Here is a 15,878-nt window from a genome sequence, read left to right as displayed (position 1 = left end):
TGGGACTTGATAAAGCTATACATTAGGGAAACATGTAGTTGTGGCAACCAGAGGCTCACTCTCTCCGTCCCGCCCGGCTTCTTGTTTATCTCCGCGGTGCACTTCCGGCCCCTCTCGGTGACGTCATCCAAGCGCGACTTCTGGTCCTCACGGAAGACACGGCGGTAGTCAAACGCATTGGCCCCGGTCCCAGGAAGCGGCCGCACACTGGACCGTGCGAGCCATCGGAGGTCGGCATTTTCCATCAGAGAGTACCCTTCTTTCCTTCCATTTGGGTTTTTGAGGTACTGCAATCCCATGATTTCCACCAGGGATCCCCATCGCAACCCTGAGGAGATACAGAGGCTTCAAGGTCCGGCTGGAAAGTATGCCAATTGTTTTATTTTAACTTGTATGTGCATATTAAATTTCTTAAGACTTTACATGAGAACACTTCTGGGGTGTTTATTCCATTTCATGCACGCCAGAGCGCCATCCTTTTTTCCTGTTTCAACAGAGCAATTCTCCCTTTCCTCTTCATAACATTGGGTGGAGGTGTTCTGCTTTATTGTATTAATGTTCCCAATTAGCTCAGTGGACTACAGAATAACTCCACCCAATGTTATGAAGAAAAGGAAAGGGAGAATTGCTCTGTTGTCCTGTCGTAGGATGACACCACCAACTACTGGAGAAGCAGCGTTGTCACCCTAGGACAGGACTACAGAGCAACTCTCCCTCTTCTTCATTACATTGGGTGGAGGTGTTCTGCATTATTGTATTAATGTTCCCAATTAGCTCAGTGGACTACAGAATAACTCCACCCAATGTTATGAAGAAGAGAAAAGGGAGAATTGCTCTGTTGTTGTCCTGTCGTAGGATGACACCACCAACTACTGGAGAAGCAGCGTTTTCACCCTAGGACAGGACTACAGAGCAACTCTCCCTCTTCTTCATTACATTGGGTGGAGGTGTTCTGCATTATTGTATTAATGTTCCCAATTAGCTCGGTGGACTACAGAATAACTCCACCCAATGTTATGAAGAAGAGAAAAGGGAGAATTGCTCTGTTGTTGTCCTGTCGTAGGATGACACCACCGACTACTGGAGAAGCAGCGTTGTCACCCTAGGACAGGACTACAGAGCAACTCTCCCTCTTCTTCATTACATGGGGTGGAGGTGTTCTGTATTATTGTATTAGTGTTCCCAGTTAGCTTGGTGAACTACAGAACACCTCCACCCTATGTTATGAAGAAGAGAAAGAAGAGAGTTGCTCTGTTGTCCTGTCATAGGGTGACAACACCCACTACTGAATCTATGGAGGAGCGCTGTCACCCTAGGACAGGCCTATAGAGAAACTCTCCCTCACCTCTTCTCAATAACATGGGGTCGATGTGTTCTGTAGTCCACCAAGCTTGCTGGGAACAAGAATAACTAATAAAAGTCAGCAAAGGCAGAGAACGGAGAAATGCATCGGCTCACTGGATTTCTGGCAGGACGAGCAAGTATTTTTTTTGCACTGATTGTACAGATATAAGGAAATTTGGTATTAATCTACAAGTAGCTGTTAATAATAAAAAACCTTCCAATTCAAACCAAAAAAACATCCAGAAGAGGAGGAGACATCCATTGTCCTAAAGGACACTAAGCAAACATGGACAGGTGGGAGTGGTCATAGCCTCAAGGGGGCTGGCCTTCAGTTTTCTCTGTGCCGAGCACCTGTTTCTCCTGTTGGTGGCAGTATAACCCTAGGTGTCTTACCATCAAGATGTGTCAATAAAGAAGACACTTTTAATGGTATATTATTTATTACACTATATTAAGGGGGCAAAAGTCTTCCTCCACATGTGTATGACTTGTAGAGATATGGGGTTCATATACCCATTATTGGACCTTCGGTCGTTGTGACGGTATTCCCCGTCACTGGTAGTGAAAGACAGATACTTAATGGTTTGAATTGCTTCAAGTGGGACAGTAATATTTGTCAGCTGTTTGATTCTGAGCATGTTCATTGAAAGAGCTAATCACATTGGTTCTGTTCCATGTCCTTCAATGTCAGAGACAGGCTTTCCCTATTGTTTGTGTATTGAGATAATGTGTATTCCATGTACTTCAATGCAGGGGACGTTCAGACTGTCATTGGCAGTCTTGTCCTATTGTCTGTTTTGAGGTGGGATGTGGATTGTGTGAAGTCTGCCTGTCCCATTGTTAAATGTTAATGACCTCACATTGTTCTGTCCAGGTGGCTAGATAATTAGTTCAGGTTAATTTGGTTTCTGTATACAAATTCCATCTGCATATGATAATGTAATCAGGTAGAGGGGAGGTATTGTGTACACTGTATGGGAGTCTAAAACTCTGTTTTTATTGGATTGTGAATTTCATGTCTTGTTCCCCACAAGGTCCACTTGGGCGGTAATCTTGTGGGGGAAAACTGTATAAAAGAGCAGCTGTACCATTAAACCTAGAGTTCTACTTCACCCTCAATCTAGAGTCCTGTCTCTTATTGGGGGAATCTGCTACAAGGGATTGCTACGCTCTTCATACTCCCTTGAATAATCACTAAGCTCTTGTAAGAGCTTATTCCTGTTACTGCTTCACTCTCTGGGGAAAGAAAGGTTAACCCACTGGAACCTGGAGCCTTGTTGTAGGTCCAGGGTGGGTAGGAGGCGGCGAGACCCCAACCAAGCTACGGCGGTTCGTGGGGTCTGAGGTGGTTATGGTGTCTGGTGGAGTGCTTGGAGCCCTTGAGAAGCACTAGGAATATCCGTCAACAGAGGTACCAAGTCGGGGTGCCAGGTGATCCGTTACAGTCGTGTTTAAGGTGGCTGGTTCGGATGAAAACGATGGGTGCAGTATGTGGTCCTCACCTGGTCTCCCTCATTGGGGAAGGTGATCCTGGTTCCAGGCTTCCAGCCAGACTGGACATCAATGGAGAGAATTTTGTCCCGTATGCTGGATGTGTGACCGTCTTCATTCATGACCTGCGGAGGACAGGAAGGAGTCATGCGATACCAAACAGACATCAAATAAGAAGTTACCTGTACACAGCAAAGGTCTGTCTGCACACACACACTATATACACACATGCTGGTCTTAAAAGGTACAGCCCCCCTTTAAATGATTTCCCGGTTATAGGTGGAGTCTGGCTGAGTCAGCTCCTGGCTTCTCTATAGGGGAGGCTCTCTAACAACAATGCAAGAATTCCCGAATCTGCTCCTGTCCACCTGGGAGATTTGGGTGTTCCCGGCCACGTTTGTGTGTTCCAGCTCCTCCTGTTAATTCTCTGTAATATAGATATACCCTCAAAATGGGCACAGCAGGTGTACAGACCCGGGAACTCAGCACAGGGATGGTGGGAACCCCTCATAATGGGCACAGCAGGTGTACAGACCCAGGAATCATCATAGAGATGGTGGGAACCCTCTCATAATGGGCACAGCAGGTGTACAGACCGGGAACTCAGCACAGGGATGGTGGGAAACTGCCATTCCACTCCCTGACAGCGAGGTGTGAGGTTGCTGGTTCCTTAGCTCGTGTGCTTCCAGAAGCCAGGGGCTAGAGTTGCTTCTCTGCCCCAGGAAGGATGCTGGATCCTGGGGAGGACCCTGGCGGGGGCCCCCTGGATAGGCCTGAGACTAGGCCTCAGTCTAAGGAAGACATGGAGCTCGGCCCAAGGAGGGGTGAATCCCTGCCTACCTTTAGGCGAAGGACTGTTGAAAAGCTGAGGCGGATTGAGAAAGAGGAGGAGAAATTGGCAACTTTGAAAGTAGAATTTAAAAAGAAAAAGTTGTATTGTGCCAAACTGTACAGTAAGAAGAGACCGGCTCTGAGGCCTGAATTGAAGGACTTGGAGCAAGCTTTGAAGAAGCAGAAAGAGTTGGTGAGCTCTCTGAAGGAAAGCTGTGAAGCACTTCAGGAGAAATACAGGAATGAGGAACGTTTCAGCCGTATGAGGAGAGGAGCCGTTTCTAGCATGGAGAGTGACCCAGCCAGTGAGGAGATTCAGGTACCGACAGAGTCAGCAGAGAGTGAGAAAGTGGGCCCGGAGGATGAGCCCAGCTCTTCAACACCTCAGGCATCTGCTGAGCCCCCAATGGCGGAGGCCTCTGTCTCCCTCCCTCTGCAGCAGCAATGTGGAACATCTGAGCAGGAGGTTGAGGGGGGTACTGGCATGTTGGAGTTCGTCGCTGAGCTGGAATCCCCTCTGGATGGAAGAAAGTTCCATTTTTCTGCAGATTCCCCAGATGAGGAGATGGATACCGTTCCTCGCCCTATGAGAGAGAGACCTGTGGAGAGAGGAAGATTCACCATAAAATCTGTAACAGCCAGGACCCAGGAGGGAGTTTGATCCCACCATCAGCCATGACACTGCAGAGGTAACACAGCAAGCAGGTACAGTGTGTGTGCAAAGTGGTGATGTGAACTTTAATGACAATATGCTTGCTGAGGGTTGTAGTGCTATGGGCTGTCAGCCCACACCCATAAACAAAGTGCAGCATGCAGTGCAACCTGATACACCTGCTGAAAAAACTCCACTTTTAAATGCAAGTGGTGAGAAAACTGAAAATAACATTAAGCTTCTGGTTGAAGAGTCTGCAGAGAGGAGCACCTCGGACATTGCAGAGGCTTTGCCTGGACCAAATACAGTGGCTGTTCCTGAGCATGATGGAGGAGATGCTGGGAGCAGTAGTACTATAACTTTTTTGGAGTCTGCAGTAGACAAGGCTGTGATTGAACCCAGGAAAGCAGCTGAGTGCTCAGAGAAGGGGGAGGGGGTGGGTCTTGTCTCTGCTGCTCCAAAGACTGCAAGGGTTGATTCAGGCTCCTTGTCATCAGGTGTGGTTGTGTCCAAAGACAATGCTGCAATTGCTGGTGGTATGTCTGGGAGGAAAACCTATGCTGGTGCTGCTGAAGGGTTTGGGAGGGGGGTGCAAGCAGGGAAGGAGCATGGAAATGTTTTATCTTCCTCATTATTTAAAAGGAGGAATGTGGTACAGCTCAGATGGGAAGGCGAAGGTATTCCGCCATATAGGAGAGCTGTGGTTGATAAGATTCTGCAGATGGGCTTTAAACCTGCAGATATCTTTGCCCTGATCAGTCCGACCGGCTCCTATGAGTATGATTTGTCCTTTGTCCGTCCGGAGTCTTTGGACATATTTTGGGAGAAATATGAACATGTGTGTAGGAGCCTGCCGGACTGGAAAGGGCTCATCCCCAAAGTTGTGTCACGTCAGCCACTTATTAAAATAGTGACAATTCTTGTGCGCAATGAGTCCATTCCACAAGGGGATTTATCTGTATGGCTGAGGAGATATGGAGACATCCTGAGCCCCTTACACAAAATTATGGATGATCGAGGAATATGGACGGGGGGATGGTCTGTGCAGCTAAAACTAAGAGTCATGGATAATGTCATCCAGCATCTGCCATCCTCAGCTTTCCTGGGGAGGGACAGACTGACCATATTCTATCCAGGCCAGCCAAAGCTGTGCAATAAGTGTGGGGATAAAGGGCACTTTGCATCCTCCTGTCCAGTAATGAAATGCTCTCTGTGTCAGGATTTAGGGCATTTGGCAAAAGATTGCAATATTATAAGGTGCAACTTGTGCAATGCAGTTGGGCATCCTTATAGCCAGTGTCCTGAGGCAGTACACAACCAGCCTGAGCTCATGAGAGAGTTCTTCCGCCTGGACATGGAGGATGCTCAGAGCTCAGCAGCTAGGGTGCCTGCGATTCCCTCCGAGACTGTACCAATACCCAGTGTGTCAGTGTCTTCCCAGTCTGTGGTGCCCCAGTCTGTGCCAATGCCCAGTGTGTCAGTGTCTTCTCAGTCTGTGGTGCCCCAGTCTGTGCCGATCCCCAGTGTGTCAGTGTCTTCCCAGTCTGTATCTAAGGTATCGGTTACTAAGAATGTGTCCAATCCTTCTGTGTCTATGTCTTCCAAAATTGCAGAGGCGGCAAGAGGTGCTGAGGCAGGGGCATCAAGTACAGTGCCAGTCCCCTCCCCTAGACATTGCAGGGCTTCTATTAGGGACCATGGGGTGCAGAGGAGTGGGGAGAATGGTGAAGAGGCTGGCCTGGTGGCAGATAAGGTAAGGGAGAGTGGGGGTGAAGGGGAGGGTGAGAGTGGGGAAACTGTTATTTCCAATTTGTCCAAGGGGGATGTGGAATGGTTGGAGGAGAAAAGAAAGAAGGGCAAAAGAAGGAAAAAAAAGTGTTCAGCTACCCACAGTCCTGAGGTTTTGCCTTTGACAAATAAGTTTGGGGTCCTGTCAGATGATGAGGATGAATGGGACTTGTTGAGTACAGAATCTTCCATGGATGATGAGTCGCAGGGTGCAGTGAAGCGCACTGGTTCTCCAGGGGGAGAGAGTAGTCAGGCTAAGAAACGGCTGCCTCAATTATCTGTTAAAAGTGGCAACCAATAATGTTATCAGCTGAAAATCAGTCATAAAATATAATTTTTGATTAAAGGCTCCATGCATGGTGAAGTTTCTTAGTCCGGCTCTCTCGTAGGGTTTATGCTGTGTGCAATTTGGTTTATTTATTATGTTCTTGTTTTGTTTTTTTTATATTCAATTATTTTGTAAATATGTTATTTATTATGGTTTTATTGTATATAAGTTGATTGTTTGTAAGAATTTCCAATAAACAAAATTAACCCCTCATAATGGGCACAGCGGGTGTACAGACCCAGGAACTCAGCACAGGGATGGTTGGAACCCCTCATAATGCGGACAGCAGGTGTACAAACCCAGGATCTCAGCACAGGGATGGTGGGAACCCCTCATAATGGGCACAGCAGGTGTACAGACCTGGGAACTCAGCACAGGGATGGTGGGAACCTCTCATAATGGGCACAAAAGGTGTACAGACCCAGGATCTCAGCACAGGGATGGTGGGAACCTCTCATAATGGGCACAGCAGGTGTACAGACCCGGGAACTCAGCACAAGAATCTCACCAATAGAATTTTAGAGAATTGGAAGAAACTGTTGGGGGAGGAAGGGGTTAATGCTCCAGCATCTTTTTTTATAATATTGGGAAATGATTGGTCTCCCTGTCCCAGCTGACAGCTCTATCTCCATCTGCCAGGGAGTCTCACTCCTGCTGCTGCATTCTCCTCACCCTCTGCTGGGCTGTCACCGTAGCCTGTACTCCGGATGGGAAGACTTCCTGTCTGATGAATGGAATAGGCAGTGATGGGGTGTAAATTAACCCCGTGTGAGCCCAAATACCCCCCAATCCCTTAGTAACCCTCCTTACCCTGCGTTTTAATCTTCTTTGTGCAGCCGAAATACAAGTCCTCCAATGACAGGTGGAGGTCTCTCTCGATGGGCGGGTCTTGTTTCTTCACCCCTCTTCCCCGCAGCCCTCCGAACCCCGTGTTCACCTCCGAGCCATCCACTGTGAAGAAGTCTTAGATGAGGATAAAAGACAAAGAAAATGATTGGATGCCGCTGTGTGGACTGTCTGTGATACTCCAACTAAGGGAGCCATTGGACCGGTTCTACTAAGGATTGTTCTGCATACAAAAGACACCGCAACCGATCCACCTCCCATGTTAAATCCGACCTCCGGCCTCCCCTTCAGCCTAGCACAGTTGTACCGACTCCTCTCCTGTACTGAAATGGCTTACTCTGATTTCACCGCACACTGTGAGCTTCTCATTATGTGCATCATAAGCGGCAACAAGTCAGATGAAGCCCTCCTCATTTCCTGGCTGTGGGATGTCCAGCATCATCTAGCCCTTTCCACCCCTGCCTGACTGCCCCCCCCCCCCCTTCATTCATTAGATTTCAGTTATGTCAATCATGGAGGCTCGGTATCACAAGTGGGTGTTACCCAGGGTGGTCTGCATGCAAATTCAGCATGCGAAGGACGCCTACTAGTCCAGATTGAGACCCACCCATCATGGTATTTTAATATTTGCATAACTCCTCCCAAGAACCAGCCCACACCTTGCATCAGAGCGGAGGGCTCTTGAGGAGTACGGAGGCAGGGTGCTGTGATGTTTTCAGGAAGCTATGCACTGCACCCTGTTGGCCCCTCCCACTAGCCAGGCTCTGCCTGCATTGCATAACCGGTTAAGGACCGCCCACTGCAGTTATACTGCCGCAGTAAGCCCCTCCTGCGTCAACCGACGTAGGTATACGTCAGTCGCGGGCTTACAGCCAGGGGGCGAGCGCACGCCGGTGGCAGCGCGCTCCCGCCCCCACTTGGCAGCGGGGACTCCGATGCACGGGGCAGGCGGCTCCGATTGCCGCCTGACACCCGCGATCGCTCCCCGCTGAGAGAGAAGAACGGTCGGCTGTTGTAAACACAGCTGACCGTTCTTCTCCCTGGAATGATCACAGAATGCCTGTGATCCTTCTATATAGGATCACAGGTCTCTATGATCATTTCACAAGTCCCTCCCCCCCACAGTTAGAATCACTCCCCATGGCTTACATTTAACCCCTTGATCACCCACAGTGTTAACCCCTTCCCTGCAGGTGTCATTATTACACTAACAGTGCTCATTTTTAGCACTGATTACTGTAGTAATGTCACTGGTACCCCCAAAAGTGTCAACAATGTCGCAGTCCCGCTAAAAATTACAGATCGCCGCCATTACTAGTGAAAAAATAAAAATGACATAAATCTTTCCTGTAGTTGGTAGACGCGATAACTTTTGCGCAAACCAATCAAAATACGCTTTTACGGATTTTTTTTTACCAATAATATGTAGCAGAAAACAAATTCGCCTAAAATGTTAAAAAATGCTGATTTTATATTTTTTTTTTTTTTGGGGAATGTTATATAGCAGAATGTGAAAAAACGTAATTTTGTAAAATCTTACCTGTAAAATTCCTTTCTCTGAGTCCTCCGACAGTCGCCGCCTCTTCATATTCGTCACTAATGGGGTTATTGACCTTTGCTCCGTAGGAGTAGCTAGGCAACAGAATATATTAATATCAAAGCTTTTAGCATATCCCACCCCCAGGGGGTGGTCCCCTCAGTCAATACCTCCCTGCTTCCTGCATTTCCAACTCAGTTTCAGTAGCATAGCAGTAGAGTACATAAACAAACCCTAAAAGAGGGGCGGGGGCGGCGACTGTCGGAGGACTCAGAGAAAGGAATTTTACAGGTAAGATTTTACAAAAATTCCGTTTTCTCTTACGTCCTCCGACAGTCGCCGCCTCTTCATATTCGTCACTAATGGGGACGTCCCATAGCAGTGTAGACATGAGGGGTGGGAAAAAAGCAGCTGCGCCTAAAGCAACGCAGTACCCACATCAGAGAAAGGAACCTTACCAAAGTAAGAGAAGAGAACCAACTGGGCAACAGGAAAACGTGCTCAACAGGAGCAACAACCCAGGAAAGAACAAGTAACCTAGGGGTAAAAACACCCCAACAGCCAAGGGCCCAAACAAGGGACCCTAAGGCACCGCCGCACTAAGAACTTTACTACGGCCAAAGGAAGCATCTGCCGATGCCTGAACATCCACTTTGTAAAATTTCGAGAAGGTGTGAACGGACGACCAAGTCGCCGCCTTACACACCTGGGCCACAGAAGCCTGATGACGATAGGCCCAAGACGTACTCAGAGACCTGGTAGAGTGCGCCTTCACAGGAAAAGGAGGAACCTTCCCCTTCAAAGCATAGGCTTGCACAATCATCTGTCTGATCCTTTTGGCGATGGTCGCAGCCGACGCCACCATGCCCTTCCGAGGTCCCTCAGGAAGGACAAAGAGAGAATCCGACTTGCGAAAGGATTTAGTCGATGACAGGTAAACCCTGATCGCCCTAACAACATCCAAGGAATGCAAGGCCACCTCCTTCGGATGCTTAGGCTTCGCGCAAAGCGAAGGCAGAACAATATCCTCATTGAGGTGAAATTCTGAGATCCTCTTCTGAAGAAAAGACGGGTTAGGTCGCAAGACCACCTTATCCAAGTGAATCACCAAATACGGAGATTTGCAGGACAAGGCCGCCAGCTCCGACACCCTGCGAGCCGAAGTGATCGCCACCAAGAAGGCAACCTTCTTGGACAACAGAGACAACGAGATCTCCCTGATCTTTTCAAAAGGAGCATGTTGCAACACGGACAGAACAAGGTTCAAATCCCATGGAGGCAAAGGCTCCCTCCTAGGAGGGACCAAATGTCGCACCCCTTGAACAAAGGTGCTAACCAAAGAGTTAGACGCCACAGGGCGTTGAAAAAGAACGGCCAGAGCAGAAATCTGACCCTTAATCGTGGCCAACGCCAAACGCTGGTCCACGCCCGTTTGAAGGAAAGCCAACACTCTTGACACCGAGTACGAGCGAGGGGAATACCCCCTGGACTCACACCAGGCAAAGTAAGCCTTCCAAGTACGGTAGTAAATCTTCCCCCAAGAGGCCTTCCTAGCCTTGATCAAAGTGGGAATGACCTCAGGGGAAAGACCCCTATCCTTCAGGACCTGGCTTTCAACAGCCAGGCCGTTAAAGCCAGCGACTGTAAAACAGGATGGAATATCGGTCCTTGAGACAGGAGATCTTCTCGAAGTGGCAGACGCCACGGAGCGTCGACCGCCAGATTCACGAGGTCTGCGTACCAAGACCGGCGAGGCCAGTCCGGTGCCACTAGAATCACCGTGTGCGGTTCCGAGGCCAACCTGCGAAGGAGCCTGGACAGCAGCTGAATCGGTGGAAAGGCATACATCAGGCGATACTGATGCCAGGGTGCCACTAACGCGTCTGAGGCGTCTGCCCGAGGATCGCGCGTCCTTGCCACGAACCTTTCCACCTTGTTGTTTAGATGAGACGCGAACAGGTCCACATCTGGGGACCCCACTTCGCGCACAACATCTGGAAGACATCCGGGTGAAGGGACCATTCTCCCTGGTCCAGGGTCTGGCGACTCAGATAATCCGCCTGCCAGTTCTCCACCCCCGGAATGTGAACTGCAGATATCGCCGGGACGTGCGTCTCGACCCAAGACAGAATGTCGGCTACTTCCCGCGCCTCTCGGGCACTCCTGGTGCCCCCTTGGTGGTTGATGTAGGCCACCGCTGTGGCATTGTCCGTCTGTACCCAAACTGGATGGCCCTGAAGCCTGTCCGTCCATCGCAGAAGACAGAGATTTATCGCTCGCAATTCCAGAATGTTGATCGGAAGGGAGGATTCCTCCTCCGACCAAGTTCCCTGGGCGGACAGATTGCCCAGAACACCACCCCAGCCCGACAGGCTGGCATCCGTGGTGATCACCGTCCACGACAAAGGACGAAAGGACTTGCCCCCCGACACCGCCGGGGACTGGAGCCACCACAAAAGACCCCTGCGGGTGAGACGGCTCAACGACAGCCGCAGATTGCGGACGCCCGTCCCACTTGGCCAGGACCTCTGCCTGAAGCTCCCGTGTGTGAAACTGGGCGAAGGGAATCGCCTCGAAAGCCGAAACCATCAATCCCAGACACCTCATACACGTCCGGAGGGACGAGCACTGATTGTCCCTGAGGGACCTGACTTCGCACTGAAGTGTCCGAAGCTTGTCTTCCGGCAGTAAGACCTTCGCGTGAACAGAGTCCATAATCATCCCCAGGTAGGGAAGACGAACCGACGGACACAACGTTGACTTTGGAAAATTTATCGTCCAACCGAATTCCTGCAGAGTCTGCATCGTGATGGACAGGTCGTTCACCAGCCCCTGACTGGTCGCGGATCGAATCAGGATATCGTCCAGATACCCCAGGACAGAAATGCCCTGGGCTCTCAATAAGGCCAGAACCCGCGCAAGCACCTTGGTGAAAACCAGCGGAGCCGAAGCGAGACCAAAATGCAACGCCACAAATTGATAATGATCCTCCGCAATGGCAAATTGAAGGTACCTCTGGTGACCCTCGAAAATGGGGATGTGAAGGTATGCATCCTTCAAGTCGATGGAGGCCATGAATTCCCCCGACACCAGGGCAGTCACCACTGATCGCAGGGATTCCATGCAGAACTTGCGAACCCGCACAAAGCGGTTCAGAGCTTTTAAGTCCAGAATCGGACTTACCTTGCCCTCCTTTCTGGGCACAGTGAACAGATTGGAATAGAACCCCCGAAATCTGTCCCGATGAGGCACCGGAACCACCACTCCCTGGGCCCGCAGGTCCCGCACCGCCAGATGCAGATCCTGCAAGCGCTCCGGAGTCAGCTGAAGGTTTGAGGGGAAAAATCTGCCCGCCGGCCGAGAGAGAAACTCGATCTTGTAACCAGATCGAACGATTTCCTGAACCCACCTGTCCCGAATGCGGTCCAGCCAGGGTTGAAGAAAACCGAGCAAACGTCCCCCCACCCCAGAACCGGGTGAGGGCGTCCCTTCAGGCCGCATTGTTATGGGCAGCGGACCCGGACTGGCTGGACTTCTGCTTACCCGTCCACGGCTTCTTCTGGGAGCCTTGGCCCTTAAAGGGCTTGCCCTTATAGTGCGACCGAAAGGCACGAAAGGACCCCTGAGAGGGCCTAAACGAGGCATTCTTCTTACCACGAACAAACTTATTCTTGTGAGATTGGGGCAAGAGAGTGCTCTTACCCCCAGAAATACCCTTTATCAGAGTATCCAAAGATTCGCCAAAAAGGCGCGATCCCGCGTAGGGTAAATTAGCCAAAGTCTTGCGGGAAGATTGGTCAACAGACCAACATTTCAGCCATATCAGGCGACGGTTCAATATCGCCACACTAGAAAGACGCGCAGCCAAAGGGACCATATCTATGTCCGCATCACACAAATACATGACACCCTGATGAATCTGATCCACCATAGCCAAAGTTGTCGGAGGGGCAGAGTCAGCCACCAGGGTGCGCCTGAGCACCTGCATCCAATCCACAATAGCCTGGGCTGCCATAATGGAAGCAAAAATAGGCTTCAGCATAGAGCCAGCAACCGTATAAGAATGACGGGCCAGAGATTCCAATCTCCTGTCCGTCGGGTCCCGGAACACCGGGGTATCCTCAGCAGGGAATCGCAGTTGATTTATTCAAAATCGCCACCGCGTGATCCACCTGAGGCGGCACACACCAACGCTCATCAGTGGCGGGTGTAAAGGGATAACGCAGCTTGAACCTACTCGGCACAGCAAAAGGCTTTTTTAAATTGCGCCATTGCTCATCAGCCGCGCGCTGAAATTCCGTAGAGCAAGGAAAAACCTGCGATGTTTTGCGTTTCCTTTGCGTCCCATAAGAGGACATCAAAACAGGAGGACATGGTTCATCCTGCAAATGCAGCGTTTGCTTGATAGAAGCAACCAACTCATCCATGAGTGCAAGCTCTTCAGACGAGCCAGGGGGAGAATTATCAACCCCATCCACCTCAGCCTCCCCCTCAGACCCCACAAGGTCAAGGGATGAGTGAGACCCTGAGAAGGGCACTCCAGCCATAGCAGCCCCATCGCCCTCTGAATCAGAGGAAATAGACACCCTGGGCCGTTTTGTGGATCGATCAGCCACCAGCATCTGCACCTGAGCAGCCAAATTTGCCACAATAGTAGCCAGATCAGCCCCCTCGGGGGAAGCAGCAGCCCCTTGGCCCCCCACCAAGGCGGGAGGAAACTTGCAATCCTGAGAATCCATGCCCCAGTAATATTAGGAAAAAAGGGGTACTGCCCCTTTAAGATTGCGGCGAGCGTAACCCACCGCACCCACTGAATACACCGACCCCCACAGGGACAAGAAACTGGGCAAGGAATACAGGAAAAATGGGAAGATAAAAACCTGGAGAGATCACACAGGCTGCTGCCACCGATCGCTGTCCCAGAGAAAAAGGAAGTGATGCAAGACTGACCGCCCCTATGAAGCCTATGCAAGGCTACACAAACATGGCCGCTCGGCTGAGGATTCCTTGGGCAAATAGAAAATGGCACCGACATGTGGCCTGATCGATCGCCGCCAAAATGGCGGCGTTTGGCGCCAAAACGCCGTGCAATACCACACAGGACCGGCCACCATGATTTTGCCGCAAAAAAATGGCGGATCGCCGCACAGCATGCCCAAAATCTGACTGCTTCATGCTGACACCCAGCAGAGCCAGGAACTAAGCACAGGGATGGTGGGAACCCCTCATAATGGGCACAGCTGGTGTACAGACGCAGGAACTCAGCACAGGGATGGTGGGAACCCCTCATATTGGGTACAGCAGGGGTACAGACCCAGGAACCCCACACAGGGATGGTGGGAACCCCTCATAATGGGCACAGCAGGTGTACAGACCCAGGAACTCCACACAGGGATGGTGGGAACCCCTCATAATGGGCACAGCAGATGTACAGACCCAGGAACCCAATGCAGGGATGGTGGGAGCCCCTTATAATGGGCACAGCAGGTGTACAGAGCTGATAACTGAGCACAGGGATGGTGGGAACCAGTGGTGGGATTCAGCCGGTTCGCACCGGTTCCATAGAACCAGTTACCAAATTTCTGCAAGTTCGCAGAACCGCCTTGTGAGTTTGACCATCTGTCCTTCTGATCCGCTGACCGCTCTGCTGCTCTCTGTCGGCGCTGTCTCTGCAGGGAGGCGGCCGGAGCCCATACACTGCACTGGTTGCATGGCTAGAGCCGCTTAGCGTCTAGCAACCACTGACGTCACCCCTTCTCCTCCAGGCCGCCGCCTCCCAGACAGTCCCCGACTCCCCGCCTATTTGGCTCTAGTAGGAAAGGGTGGAACCGGGGCGCAGAGCAGTGCGCCCCAAGCCCACCCATTGTGTGACAATAGCGAATGAAAATTTGCTATTGTCACACAGATCCTCCTCGGCCAATGCCGAGGCGGGACGCGGTGACCGCCGCTACAACGGGTAAGTCAAGTGCACTGGTCTGGGGGGCTTGGCAAGTTGGCACGCTGTTCACTCTGCATTGAAGGGGGCACGATGATTTCTGCATTGAAGGGGGCACGCAGCACGCTGGTCTCTGCAGACTGCATTGAAAGGGGGCACGAATGATGATCTCTGCATTGAAGGGGGCACGAATGATGATCTCTGCATTGAAGGGGGCACGAATGATGATCTCTGCATTGAAGGGGGCACGAATGATGATCTCTGCATTGAAGGGGGCACGAATGATGATCTCTGCATTGAAGGGGGCACGAATAATGATCTCTGCATTGAAGGGGGCACGAATAATGATCTCTGCATTGAAGGGGGCACTCCGCACGCTGGTCTCTGCATTGAAAGGGGGCACGGCACGAGCACGATGATCTCTGCATTGAAAGGGGGCACGCTGGTCTCTGTGCATTGAAAGGGGGCACGCTGGTCTCTGTGCATTGAAAGGGGGGCACGCTGGTCACTGTGCATTGAAAGGGGGGCACGCTGGTCACTGTGCATTGAAAGGGGGGCACGCTGGTCACTGTGCATTGAAAGGGGGGCACGCTGGTCACTGTGCATTGAAAGGGGGGCACGCTGGTCACTGTGCATTGAAAGGGGGCACGCTGGTCACTCTGCATTGAAAGGGGGCACGCTGGTCATTCTGCATTGAAAGGGGGCACGCTGGTCACTGTGCATTGAAAGGGGGGCACGCTGGTCACTGTGCATTGAAAGGGGGCACGCTGGTCCCTGTGCATTAAAAGGGGGCACGCTGGTCACTGTGCATTGAAAGGGGAGCACGCTGGTCACTGTGCATTGAAAGGGGGGCACGCTGGTCACTGTGCAGGAACTCAATGCAGGGATGGTGGAAACCCCTCATAATGGGCACAGCAGGTGTACAGACCCAGGAACCCCACACAGGGATGGTGGGAACCCCTCATAATGGGCACAGCAGATGTACAGACCCAGGAACCCAATGCAGGGATGGTGGGAGACCCTCATAATGGGCACAGCAGGTGTACAGAGCTGATAACTGAGCACAGGGATGGTGGGAACCAGTGGTGGGATTCAGCCAGTTCGCACCGGTTCCATAGAACCAGTT

General features: G+C 51.1%; 1 pseudogene across 1 annotated transcript in view; it reads right to left on the bottom strand.

Moving 5' to 3' along the window:
* Nucleotides 1–419: 419 nt before the first annotated feature.
* Nucleotides 420–15,878, bottom strand: part of LOC309548279 (dnaJ homolog subfamily B member 13-like) — a 41,699-nt pseudogene continuing 26,240 nt past the window's right edge. The window contains exons 3-5 of the transcript in view: nucleotides 7,245–7,397; nucleotides 2,847–2,960; nucleotides 420–578 (exon numbers count right to left, since the gene is read on the bottom strand). The product of the transcript in view is annotated as a dnaJ homolog subfamily B member 13-like (transcript). The remainder of the gene's footprint in view (nucleotides 579–2,846; nucleotides 2,961–7,244; nucleotides 7,398–15,878) is intronic.

Source organism: Pelophylax lessonae (genome assembly GCF_965119305.1).
Source record: "Pelophylax lessonae genome assembly, chromosome: 2".
Classification (NCBI taxonomy): domain Eukaryota; kingdom Metazoa; phylum Chordata; class Amphibia; order Anura; family Ranidae; genus Pelophylax; species Pelophylax lessonae.
Note: the sequence above shows the minus strand (reverse complement) of the source record. Positions and strands in the feature narration are given on the sequence as shown.